This window comes from Ovis canadensis, chromosome 5, assembly GCF_042477335.2.
Source record: "Ovis canadensis isolate MfBH-ARS-UI-01 breed Bighorn chromosome 5, ARS-UI_OviCan_v2, whole genome shotgun sequence".
Classification (NCBI taxonomy): Eukaryota; Metazoa; Chordata; class Mammalia; order Artiodactyla; family Bovidae; genus Ovis; species Ovis canadensis.
In genome coordinates, this window is record NC_091249.1 from 71,929,504 (window position 1) to 71,941,523 (window position 12,020).

General features: G+C 41.3%; 1 pseudogene; it reads left to right on the plus strand.

Annotated features, from left to right (window-relative positions):
- The first annotated feature begins 835 nt into the window (after positions 1-835).
- On the plus strand, positions 836-11,740 carry LOC138441617 (eukaryotic translation initiation factor 3 subunit E-like; annotated as a pseudogene).
- The last annotated feature ends 280 nt before the right edge of the window (positions 11,741-12,020 follow it).

A 12,020-nucleotide genomic window follows, 5' to 3' on the forward strand; every position in this document is an offset into this window, starting at 1 on the left:
ATTGTTGGTTATCTATTTTAAATATGACAGTGTATACATGACCTTCCCAAAGTCCCTAACTATCCCTTCCTCCCAGAACCATAAGTTTCTTTTCTAACTTTGTGAGTCTCTTTCTGTTTTGTAAGTTCATTTGTATCATTTCTTTTCAGATTGCACATATGAGGGATGTCATTTGATATTTCTCCTTCTCTGTCTGACTTACTTCACTCAGTGTGACACTGTCTAGGTCCATCCACGTTACTACAAATGGCATTATTTCATTCTTTTTAATGGCTGAGTAGTATTTCATTATTTATATGTAACATATCTTCTTTATCCATCTGTTGATGGACACTTAGGTTGCTTCCATCTCTTGGCTATTCTAACAGTGCTGCAGTGAACATGGGGTGCATGTATCCTTTTAGATCATGGTTTTCTCCAGATATATGTCCAGGGATGGGATTGCGGGATCACATGGTAGCTCTATTTTTCTTTTTTAAGAAACCTCCATGCTGTTCTCCATGGTGGCTATTCCAATTTACATTCTCATGAACAGTACAGGGGTATTCCCTTCTCTCCACACCTTCTCCAGCATTTGTTTGTGGATTTTTTGACGATAGCCATTCTGACCAGTGTGAGGTGATATCTCATTGTACCTTTGTATACTTCTCTAATAACTAGTGATGCTCAACATCTTTTCATGTGCCTATTGGCCATCTGTGTGTCTTCTTTGGGGAAAGGTCTATTCAGATCTCTCAGAAAGCTTAATTTTAAAGCAATATATTCTGACAAGTTTAATGGAAAAGGGAGTGAGGCATGTTGCTGAGAAATAGGGAAGTTTAGTGAGAGAATTAGTATGGGGGAACTGACGGTATATAGGTGTAGGCGGTGTAGAAGGAAAGGAGGAGGATGGGACACACCCTCAGAAAGCAGGCAGGGCTCGGCACAAGGGGTGGAGGCGGACAGAGCCGATGGCACTGGAGGTGGAACCAGGGGTGAAGGAGCCGAGGAGGAAGTGCCGGTAGCTTTTGGCTCCATTTTCCCTTTCTTTAATCCTTTCTTTGCATCAGTTAATTTTAAAATCTTTTGCAGAGAGAGGCAATTTTAGGCTCCTGATAATGTTGGAATCCTCAAAATATACACATCGAAATAGACATTCTATTTAGTTTGAGAATTTTTAGAGCTTTGGTAGTCCAATTTAGTTTTAAGAAAATTAAGTTTGGGAGTTTCCCTAGTGGTCCAGTGGCTAACACTCTGCACCCTCAGTGTAAGGGATCTGGGTTCTGATCCCTGGTCAGGGCACTGGATCCCACATGCCACATGAAGATTGAAAATTCTGTGTGCTATAAATAAGACCAAGCACAGCCAAATAAATATACTGAAAAAAAAAAAAAGAAAAGTAAGTTTGGGTATTTTAAAAGTTCCTCTTAATGGTCATTGATATTCTAAATTGCCTTTGGTTAGGTTGATCCATTTAGTTAGAAACATGTATGAGGAAAGACTATGGTTTTTAAACATAAAATCAGCTCAAATCCCTGAAGGGAGAGTGCCTTCAAAATACTTAGACAACTGGGGTCTGATTCTCAGAAGTTTTTCTCTAGGGCAACAGAATAATTTTCAAAACATCTAAACAGCTTAGAGCTCAAACAGTTCAAATATCTCTCACAACATGTAGGCCGAATACTAACCTTTTCTGAGTAACAGTCTGGTCCTAGAGGGACCTAGCTCAAGGCTTCTCAGCTCAGTCCCCATAGAATAGCCCTTGTTCCAAAAAAAAAACAAAACAAAAAAATGGCTCAAAGGCCAAACCAGTCCAACTGGAACAATCTGGTTTCAAATCAGATCAAAACGCCATGACCACTAGAAGAGGTCTATAGAAGAGGGCCTTACCTAGAAGAGATAAAACCTGAAAATGGACCTGAAAGAACCTCAGCTCAGCTCAGTCGCTCAGTCCTGTCTGACTCCTTGCGACCCCATGAATTGCAGCACGCCAGGCCTCCCTGTCCATCACCAACTCCCGGAGTTCACTCAAACTCACGTCCATCGAGTCAGGGATGCCATCCAGCCATCTCATCCTCTGTCGTCCCCTTCTCCTCCTGCCCCCAATCCTTCCCAATATCAGGGTCTTTCCCAGTGAGTCAGCTCTTCGCATGAGGTGGCCAAAGTACTGGAGTTTCAGCTTCAGCATCATTCCTTCCAAAGAAATCCCAGGGCTGATCTCCTTCAGAATGGACCGGTTGGATCTCCTTGCAATCCAAGGGACTCTCAAGAGTCTTCTCCAACAACACAGTTCAAAAGCATCAATTCTTCGGTGCTCAGCTTTCTTAACAGTCCAACTCACATCCATACACGACCACAGGAAAAACCATAGCCTTGGCTAGATGGACCTTTGTTGGCAAAGCAATGTCTCTGCTTTTGAATATGCTGTCTAGGTTGGTCATAACTTTTCTTCCAAGGAGTAAGCGTCTTTTAATTTCATGGCTGCAGTCCTAGAGAACTTCAAAATGCAAAAAGCAGGGGGAAGCTTTGATCTAAGGAGACATCCTCTAAACTCTGGGATCAGGGAGAAAAGCCACGAGTAATGGTAGGCTCAGTATGGGAACTGTACTTGTTTCTCACCAGCCCTGGAGTTACTGGAGGTCTTGTCTAAATTCCTGTACGTGCCACCAAAATGTTGACCTAAAATAGATTGCTAGCTATTTCTCCAGCAAAAAAATGGGTTTATGGGGGATGAGAACTGCAATCTGGGGTCTGCATCCGTGACCAGCAAGCCACATGCAAGTCCCCAGACAGCAAGGAGAGGGGAATTCTTTCATAGAGGGGGAAAGGAGGTTGGGAGGGGTGTAGTAAACAGAGTCCATGGATTTTCATTGACTGAGTTGTCGCTGGGAAAGAAGAGGAATCTTTCGTCTCTGTTAGGCTCTGCTATTATTGCAGGGCATGAGAGCTCCACCTTCTGGTCTCCCAGGTCAGTTCATTCCAGTCCAGTCCAGTCGCTGTCATGTCCAACTCTTTGTAATCCCATGGACTGCAGCCCGCCAGGCTTCCCTGTCCATTACCAACTCCCAGCGTTTGCTCAAACTCATGCCCATCAAGTCGGTGATGCCATCCAACCATCTCATCCTCTGTCGTCCCCTTCTCCTGCCTTCAATCTTTCCCAGCATCAGGGTTTTTTCCAATGAGTCAGTTATTCTCATCAAGTGGCCAAAATATTGGAACTTCAGCTTTAGCATCAATCCTTCCAATGAATATTCAGGACTGATTTCCTTTAGGATTGACTGGTTTGATTTCCTTGCAGGCCAAGGGACTCTCAAGAGTCTTCTCCAATACCACAGTTCAAAAGCATCGATTCTTTGGTGCTCAGCTTTCTTTATGGCCCAACTCTCACATCCATACATGACTACTGGAAAAACCATACTCCATTTAATTGAGGTTTTGAAAGTGAAAGTGAAACTCACTCAGTCATGTCAACTCTTTGTGACCTCATGGACTGTACAGCAAATGGAATTATCCAGGCCAGAATACTGGAGTGGGTAGCCTTTCCCTTCTCTAGGGGATCTTTCCAACCCAGGGATTGAACCCAGGTCTCCTGCATTACAAGCGGATTCTTTACCAGCTGAGCCACCAGAGAAACCCAAGAATACTGGAGTGGGTAGCCTACCTCTTCTCCAGTAGCTCTTCCCAATCCAGGAATCAAACCGGAGTCTCCTGCATTTTAAGCAGATTCTTTACCAGTTGGGCTACCAGGGAAGCCCAATTGAGGTGTTAGTTTATTAATTTTTTACATTTTTGATACATAAAAGTTGTGTACCTTAGGCTGATGCCTTAGACTTTGTTAGATAGCCCTAATAATTAACAGGGGCTTCCCTGGGGGCTCACCAGTAAAGAATCCACTTGCTAATGCAGGAGATACAGATTTGATCCCTGGGTAAGGAAGATCCCCTGGAAAAGGAAATGGCAACCCACTCCAGTATTCTTGCCTGGAGAATCCCATGGATGGAGGAGCCTGGTGGGCTACAGTCCATGGGATTGAGACTGAGGACTGAATAGCAACAATACTTAGCGGGTTTGCTGTTATCACTAATAATAGACACAAGAGGGCGCTAAAGGACCTTGCTTCTGGTTCTTTAGGCCCAAGTGTAGAACAGTCATGGTCTCTTTCCTTTAATGCAATTTCCATTTTCAGTAAAAGATTCTTAATAACAAAACAGGAAAATCTTAAGAGAAAGAATAAAAATACAGCATAATATCAAATGTTTAGATTTTATGGTTAACTGAGGTATAGTCCCAGTATTGCTGATGATTTAGTACCATTTTAGATGAATGTAATAGAATTTCATTTGCTTGAAAAACACATGATACTTTTCTTCCTTCCTACTTCCCTCCCCCTGCCCCCCAATTTCTTCCTTCCAGGGACACTTTGATAAGTGCAATCTTGTCCATTTTGAAAAAGTAAACAAAATATAAGCAGAACTGTTCTTGAAGTGGAGATAGGATGCTGTTTACTATTTGGTCCTTTATAGAAAAATGTTCACTAATTCCTATTCTAGATGCTAATAATGGCTCACTGGGACAAAGGAAAATATATTAAAAATTTGACTGCTATTTTAAAAGTCTAATTATTTAGAAACTTTTTGTGGTATGCTTTATACAATATGTAGTATATTCAGACTGAATATTCTTTGGGCTTCCTGGCTGGCTCAGCAGTAAAGAATACACCTGTTAATGCAGGAGATGTGGGTTGATTCCTGGGTTGGGAAGATCCCCTAGAGAAGGAAATGGCAACCCACTCCAGTATTCTTGCCTAGGAAATCCCATGGACAGAGGAGCCTGGTGAGCTGCAAAAAAGTCGGACACAATTTAGTGACTAAACAACAACAAAAGCAGGCTTTTTGTTGTTGTTCAGTTGCTCAGTCCTGTCTGACTCTGCAACTCCAGGGACTGCAGCATGCCAGGCTTCCCTGTCCTTCACTGTCTCCTGGAGCTTGCTCAGACTCATCGGTGATGCCATCCAGCCATCTCACCCTCTGTCATCCCCTTCTCCTGCTTTAATTCTTCCTCAGCATCAGGGTCTTTTCTAATGAGTCATCTCTTCATATCAGGTGGCCAAAGTATTGGAGCTTCAGCTTTATCATCAATCCTTACAATGAATATTCAGGGTTGATTTCCTTTAGGATTGACTAGTTTGATCTCCTTGCAGTCCAAGGGACTCTCAGAGTCTTATTCAACATCACAGTTCAGAAGCATCAATTCTTTGGTACTCAGCCTTCTTTATGGCCCAACTGTCATATCCATATACGACTAATGAAAAAACCATAGCTTTGACTATAAGACCTTTGTTGGCAAAGTAATGTCTTTGCTTTTTAACATGCTATCTAGGTTTGTCATAGCTTTTCTTCCAAGGAGCAAAAGCGTCTTTTAATTTTGTGGCTGCAGTCACCATCCGCAATGATTTTGGAGCCCAAGAAAATAAAGCTTTTCATGTTTGGGAATGCATGTAAGAATTAAAGATTTTAAAATTTAAAAAATAAAAAACTTAAAAAAGAAAAGAAAGCTTGTCACTGTTTCCATTGTTTATCCGTCTATATGCCATGAAGTAATGGGATCGGATGCCATGATCTTAGTCTTTTGAATGGTGAGTTTTAAGCTAGCTTTTTCACTCTCCTCTTTGACCTTCAAGAAGCTCTTTTGTTCCTCTTCGCTTTCTGCCTTAAGGGTGGTGTCATCGAGATTATTGATATTTGTCCCCACAATCTTGTGCCCAGCTTGTGTTTCATCTTGCCTGGCATTTCACATGATGTACTCTGCATATAAGTTAAATAGCAGAGTGACAATGTACAGCCTTGTGGTACTCCTTTCCCAGTCTGAAACCAGTTCATTGTTCCATGTCCAGTTCTAATTGTTGCTTCTTGACCTGCATACAGGTTTCTCAGGAGGCATGTAAGGTGGGCTTGTATTCCCATCTCTTTAAGAATTGTTCAGTTTGTTGTAATCCACACAGTCAAAGGCTTTAGTGTAGTCAAAGAAGCAGAAGTAGACGTTTTTCTGGAATTCTCTTGTTTTTTTTCTATGATCTAATGGATGTTGACAATTTGATCTCTGGTCCCTCTGCCTTTTCTAAATCCAGCTTGAACATCTGGAAGTTCTCAGTTCACTTACTGTTGAAGTCTGAAATAAAGTGAAAGTGAAAGTTGCTCAGTTATGTCCTACTCTTTGTGACCCCAAGGACTGCAGCCTGCCAGGCTTTTCTGTCCATGAAATTCTCCAGGCTAGAATACTAGAGTGGGTAGCCTTTCCCTTCTCCAGAGGATCTTCCCAGCTCAGGGATTGAACCCAGGTTTCCTACATTGCAGGCATATTCTTTACCAGCTGAGCTACTGTTGAAGCCTCTTGGTGAGTTTTGAGCATTACTTTGCTAGCCTGTGAGATGAATGCAATTGTGTGGTAGTTTGAATATTCTTTGGCATTGCCTTTCTTTGGGTTTGGAATGAACCCTTTTCTAGTCCTGTGGCCTTTGCTGAGTTTTCCAAATATGCTAGCATATTAAGTGTAGCACTTTAACAGAATCATCTCTTAGGATCTGAAATAGCTCAGCTGGAATTTTATCAGCTCCACTAGCTTTGTTCATAGTGATGTTTCCTAAGGCCCACGTGACTTCACACTCCAGGATATCTGGCTTAGGTGAGTGATCACACTGTTGTGGTTATCTGGGTCTTAAAGATCTTTTTTGTGTAGTTCTTCTGTGTATCCTTGCCACCTCTTCTTAATATCTTCTGCTTCTCTTAGGTCCATACCATTTCTGTCCTTTATTGTGTCCATCTGTGCATAAAATGTTTCCTTGGTATCTCTAATTTTCTTGAAGAGGTCTCTAGTCTTTCTCATTCTATTGTTTTCCTCTATTTCTTTGCATTGATTGCTGAGGAAGGCTTTCTTATCTCTCCTTGCTATTCTTTGGAACTCTGCATTCAGATGGGTATATCTTTCCTTTTCTCCTTTGCCTTTCACTTCTCTTCTTTTCACAGCTATTTGTAAGGCCTCCTCAAACAAGCATTTTGCCTTTTTGCATTACTTTTTCTTGGGGATGTTTTTCTATCACTGCTTCCTGTACAATGTTATGAACCTCCATCTAGGCAGTCTCTATCAGATATAATCTCTTGATTTTTTTTCCCCACTTTCACTGTATAACTGTAAGGGATTTGATTTAGGTCATACCTGAATGGCCCAGTGCTTTTTCTTACTTTGTTCAATCTAAATCTGAATTTGGCAATAAGGAGTCCATGATCTGAGCCACAGTCAGCTCCCAGTCTTGTTTTTGCTGACTGTATAGAGCTTCTCCATCTTTGGCTGCGAAGAATATAATCAGTCTGATTTTGGTGTTGACCATCTGGTGATGTCCATGTGTGGAGTCATCATTTGTGTTGTTGCAAGAGGGTGTTTACTGTGATCAGTGTGTTCTCTTCGCAAACTTTGCGAAGAAACTTTGGTAAACTTGGCCCTGCTTCATTATTTCACTCTAAGGCCAAACTTGCCTGTTACTCCACATGTCTCTTGACTTCCTACTTTTGCATCTGGTCCCTATGATGAAATGGACATTTTTATAAATAAATAAAATAGACATAATTTCACATGCATCTGCAGAAATGTTTTTCTGATTGAAGTGCATAATCACATATTTTTAGAAACCACTCTAGTTTACCTGTATTATTTTACATATGGGAAGAATAAAATTCAGAGTGTTAAATGATTGTTCAAGGTCCCAAAGAAAGTTATTGTCAGATCAGCTACAAACTCCTGCCCCTTTCACTGTATCATTTTGCAAACATGCCCACCCTATCTTTTGCTGTCCTCCAACTTGAGGTTTCTGAAGTAGGGGCTCCCCTGTGCTGACTTCACATTCTCTTTATCACTAAATCTACTGCTGTGTTATACATTCACAAGCCTTTTTCCTTGCCTTATCAACTTCTGCTTGCCCTGGTCATGTGAGTGCTCTTTGGGCTCTAGCAAGTTGCGGCACACCCTAAATTAATCCCAGATGTCTTCCCTGAGCTTGTAAATATCTGGCAGACAGATGAAGTAGAAATCTGCACACATACTGCAAGGTACACTTATCCTTTGGTTTAGGAATATGGTGTCATGAACAAGATCAGAAAAGTGTCTGTAGTTGACTTTGGACTCCCCTAGTTGTGATGACACAACTTATTTAGGAAAGTCACAAGTCAAGAGGGACACATGAAGAAATTGTACACATTCAAAAGTAGGTCCAGGACGACAAAAAATAAGAAACCCCATGTGTGTAAAGAAGAGTAGAAGGAACCTGGTGGTAACTTAGCTCAGCGATGACTCAGATGCCCAAGTAATTATCTTCAGGTATCTTAATGATTGTCCTGGGAAAGGAGGAACTTGTAACTGTCTTGTAAGCCCACATCTAGGACCTATGGGTAGAATTTGCTGGCATTTAGGCTTGAGTTCAATAGTTAGAGATGTCCAATGAATAACTAGATGTTAGACTTTGGCATTAGAGAGAGATGGGTAGAGTTCCTGGCTTCACCTCTTATTGCCTGCTTGACCCTGGGAATTATGGTTATGGAGAAGAATAGTATATTGAAACATTGTATATAGAGCCCTCTTTTTTTCCCCTCTTCTACATGCCTTTGAACCTCATACATCCACTGCCAGTTTATACTGTCAGGGTTTAGAAACTCAAGGCTGCAAGAGTACTTTGAGAAAAAGGATTTTGAATTTGGCTTTTAGAAGCAAAGGCCAGAATGTCTGGAAGAAAGTAGAATACAAAGTATATGCTGAAACAGTCGGTTTGGAAATAGAGTAGGAGTCACATAGCACTGCCTCCTAATATCAAATGAAAATCCCTGGGCTAGAAGGTAAGATGTGGCAGCAAGACAGTGTTGAGAGAGGAGACTGGTGAAGCCTAGCCTGTCTGGGGCTCACAGTACCCAAGGGAATGAGAGGGGGTGCTGTGGAATTGGCGCTAAGGCCCATCAACTCTCAATAGGGAGACATCTTCTATCACAAGATGCGAGTCAGATCATTAATGCACATCATGGGATCATGTTAGGCATTTGAACCACTGTCATAAGTCATTGATGCCATACGGTCCTCTTCACATTTTGTAAAGGCCGCCTAATGAAACGCTAGCAAAGTGCTAGTCAGTGTCCTCTGAGAATTACAGCTCTTTGGGACCAAAACTTTGCTCAGCTCTATTCTACTGTCCCTGTATGGAAACAACTTTTTTTTTTTTTTTTTTTACCAGATATATTCTAAGGTGTTTCTGAGATGACAGGAGGCCTTCTGAACACCTGTAGGAGGAGAGATGATATGGAAGGGAAGCCTTACATCGGTACCTTGGTTTGAGATCCTGTCTCCTCCTCCCCAGCTGCATCAAAAACAGCAATTCCAGTTACATGTTAACCATACTTTTACCCTTTCCATGTTGTTGCAGTTAACTTTCCTAGATCGTTTTTAGTGTTGGCTTCCCAGGTGGTGCTAGTGGTAAAGAACCCACCAGCCAACGCAGGAGAATCAAGAGACGAGGGTTCAATCCTGGGTTGGGAAGATCCCCTGGAGAAGGGCACGACAACCCATTCCAGTATTCTTGCTTGGAGAATCCTATGGACAGAGGAACCTGGTGGGCTACAGTCCATAGGGTCACAAAGAATCAGACACAACCCGAGCAACTTAGAATGCACAACTTATATCATCAGTACTTGTTTTAGAAGGTTGCTCTAAGATTAAATGAGATAATGCATAAAATATTAGCATATTGATTGTCTTAAGGATATCTTAAATAAATGGAAGCTGTATTATTCAAGAGGTGATGACATCATAATCCCTTTAAGTGTTTTTATGAAGCTGAGTGACCACTTGGTGTTTATGTGGTAAAGGACATTAACATTTATAAATGTGACAGTGGTCTCAGAGGCTGATCTGTCAGTTTAGATCCAGTGGTTTTCAACCTGCTGTGCATGGGCTAGTATAGACTGACTGTATAGCATAGCCTGAATAGTGTTAAAAATTAGATAAGTCTGGGCTCAAATTCAGATAATCTGATTTCGTAGATCTAGAGAAAGACTCAAGATTCTGTGTTATTAACAAGATGCTTCCCTCTGGAGGTTCTAGGAGAAAATGCATTTCTTTGCCTTTAGGTTGTAGAGAATACCCACGTTCTTTGGTTCACAGCCCTAGCTCACTCCAACTTCCCCTTCCATTGACATAGCCCCCTTTCTGACTCTGACACTCCTACCTCCTTGTTATAGGGACCCTTATAATTACATTGAATCCTCCAGGATATTCCACGGTTATCTTTCTGTCTTAAAATTCTAAACTCAATTACATCTACAAAGTCTCCTTTGCTATATAAAGCAACATATTCACAGATTACAGGGATTAGAATACAGGTATCACTGGGGATCATTATTCTGAAAATCATCGAGGGTAAACTATTTTTTGGACTGTCAGCTACAGGAGAAATCCCTGGAGACTTTCTTCATTCCCACCTGGAAAGTTCATGTATTGGGGGAGTTTTTCTTCTAAACTATCAACCCCTCTAAGTATCTATTTCTTTGGTATACAAGTGTCCAAGGAGGCTGATGTAGACTTGACAATTCTATATTTAGATCCACTGCTGGTATGCAAAGTTCCAGTATAAATGTGGAAATTACTCTGGAGCAGCAGAATACTTTTACTTCTTTAGAGTGTTGGTTCCCACAACGGATAGAAATGCTTTGAGACCACCCTGAGGAAAACCGGCCTCCGAAGTCTTCATGTGGAATTGGGATGCAGCCATGTAAGACCTTATGTGGCTAAAAGAGATCATAGATAATAAGTCTGTGAATTTGCCACTTCTGTCTCTTCAGTAGCAAACACGGCTCATTCGCTGGTCTCTGTTTTCTTCAATCACCCCCAAAGAGTATAATAGCATTGTTGATCTCTTCCTTCGTGAGCCACAGTATCTTAACGTGCTTTACGCAATGTGTCTACATAGTCTATGCTTTTTGACCATAGTGAAAGTGAAAGTCACTCAGTTGTGTCCGACTCTTTGCGACCCCCTGGACTGTATAGCCTATAGAATTCTCCAGGCCAGAATACTGGAGTGGGTAGCCTTTCCCTTTTCCAGAGGATCTTCCCAACCCAGGCATTGAACCCAGGTCTCCCGCGTTGCAGGTGGATTCTTCACCAGTAGTCATGCAAACAAAGACGTTCAAAAATGCTGGCAGGTACTATTCATAAAAGATCTGGTCAGAAGTATTTAACAGGAGTCCTACCCATATAAAAACCCAGTTACAGAGTTTGTATAATATTTATATGTTAACTTTGACTTTGGTAGGGCTCAGAAAAAGCTGAGGAAATATGAGTCAGTGCTAGTGAATGGTTTCTTCTTGGTGACTTGTCTTGACGATTTCATTGAAAATGCTGAACTCTATATTTCAAGTTTTTTTTCTCAAAATACACTGTATCCATCAGTGTACCACCATTAACATGCTGGCAGGTAAACTGAATGTAACTCCAGAAGAAACTGAAAGGTGGGTTGTAAATTTGGTTAGAAATGCAAAACTGGATGCTAAGACTGATTCTGAACTATGGGTAACAATGCAGTCTCACCCTATCAGGGATTCAAAAGACCAAAAGTATTTCACTTAGAAGACAGTGGTTGGCCATGGATATTGAGAAGAAATTTAAACAGGGGCTTCTAACTGAGCAATTCAGGACTCTGGCTGCTATTGAAGACTGTACAGAAAAAGTATAAAAGAAAACTATAAACGAAAAGTGAAACAATGTGACCATTTTATGAAAGTGAAGCAGGTTGAAAACAACATACTGAGTATAAATTTTGGAGAATTTGAATACAATTGTTTCATTTTAAAAAAATACTTGACAATTCTAGGATATGCTGGATGGGGATCGAACAAACTTATGGGCCAGGGTATCAGTGGCTTTCACTTGTGCTTGGTTATCAGTGTGCTAGATGCTAACTTCTGCCAAAGGAAGGACCTCATCATAGCTACTCAGTACTGGCAGCATGCAAG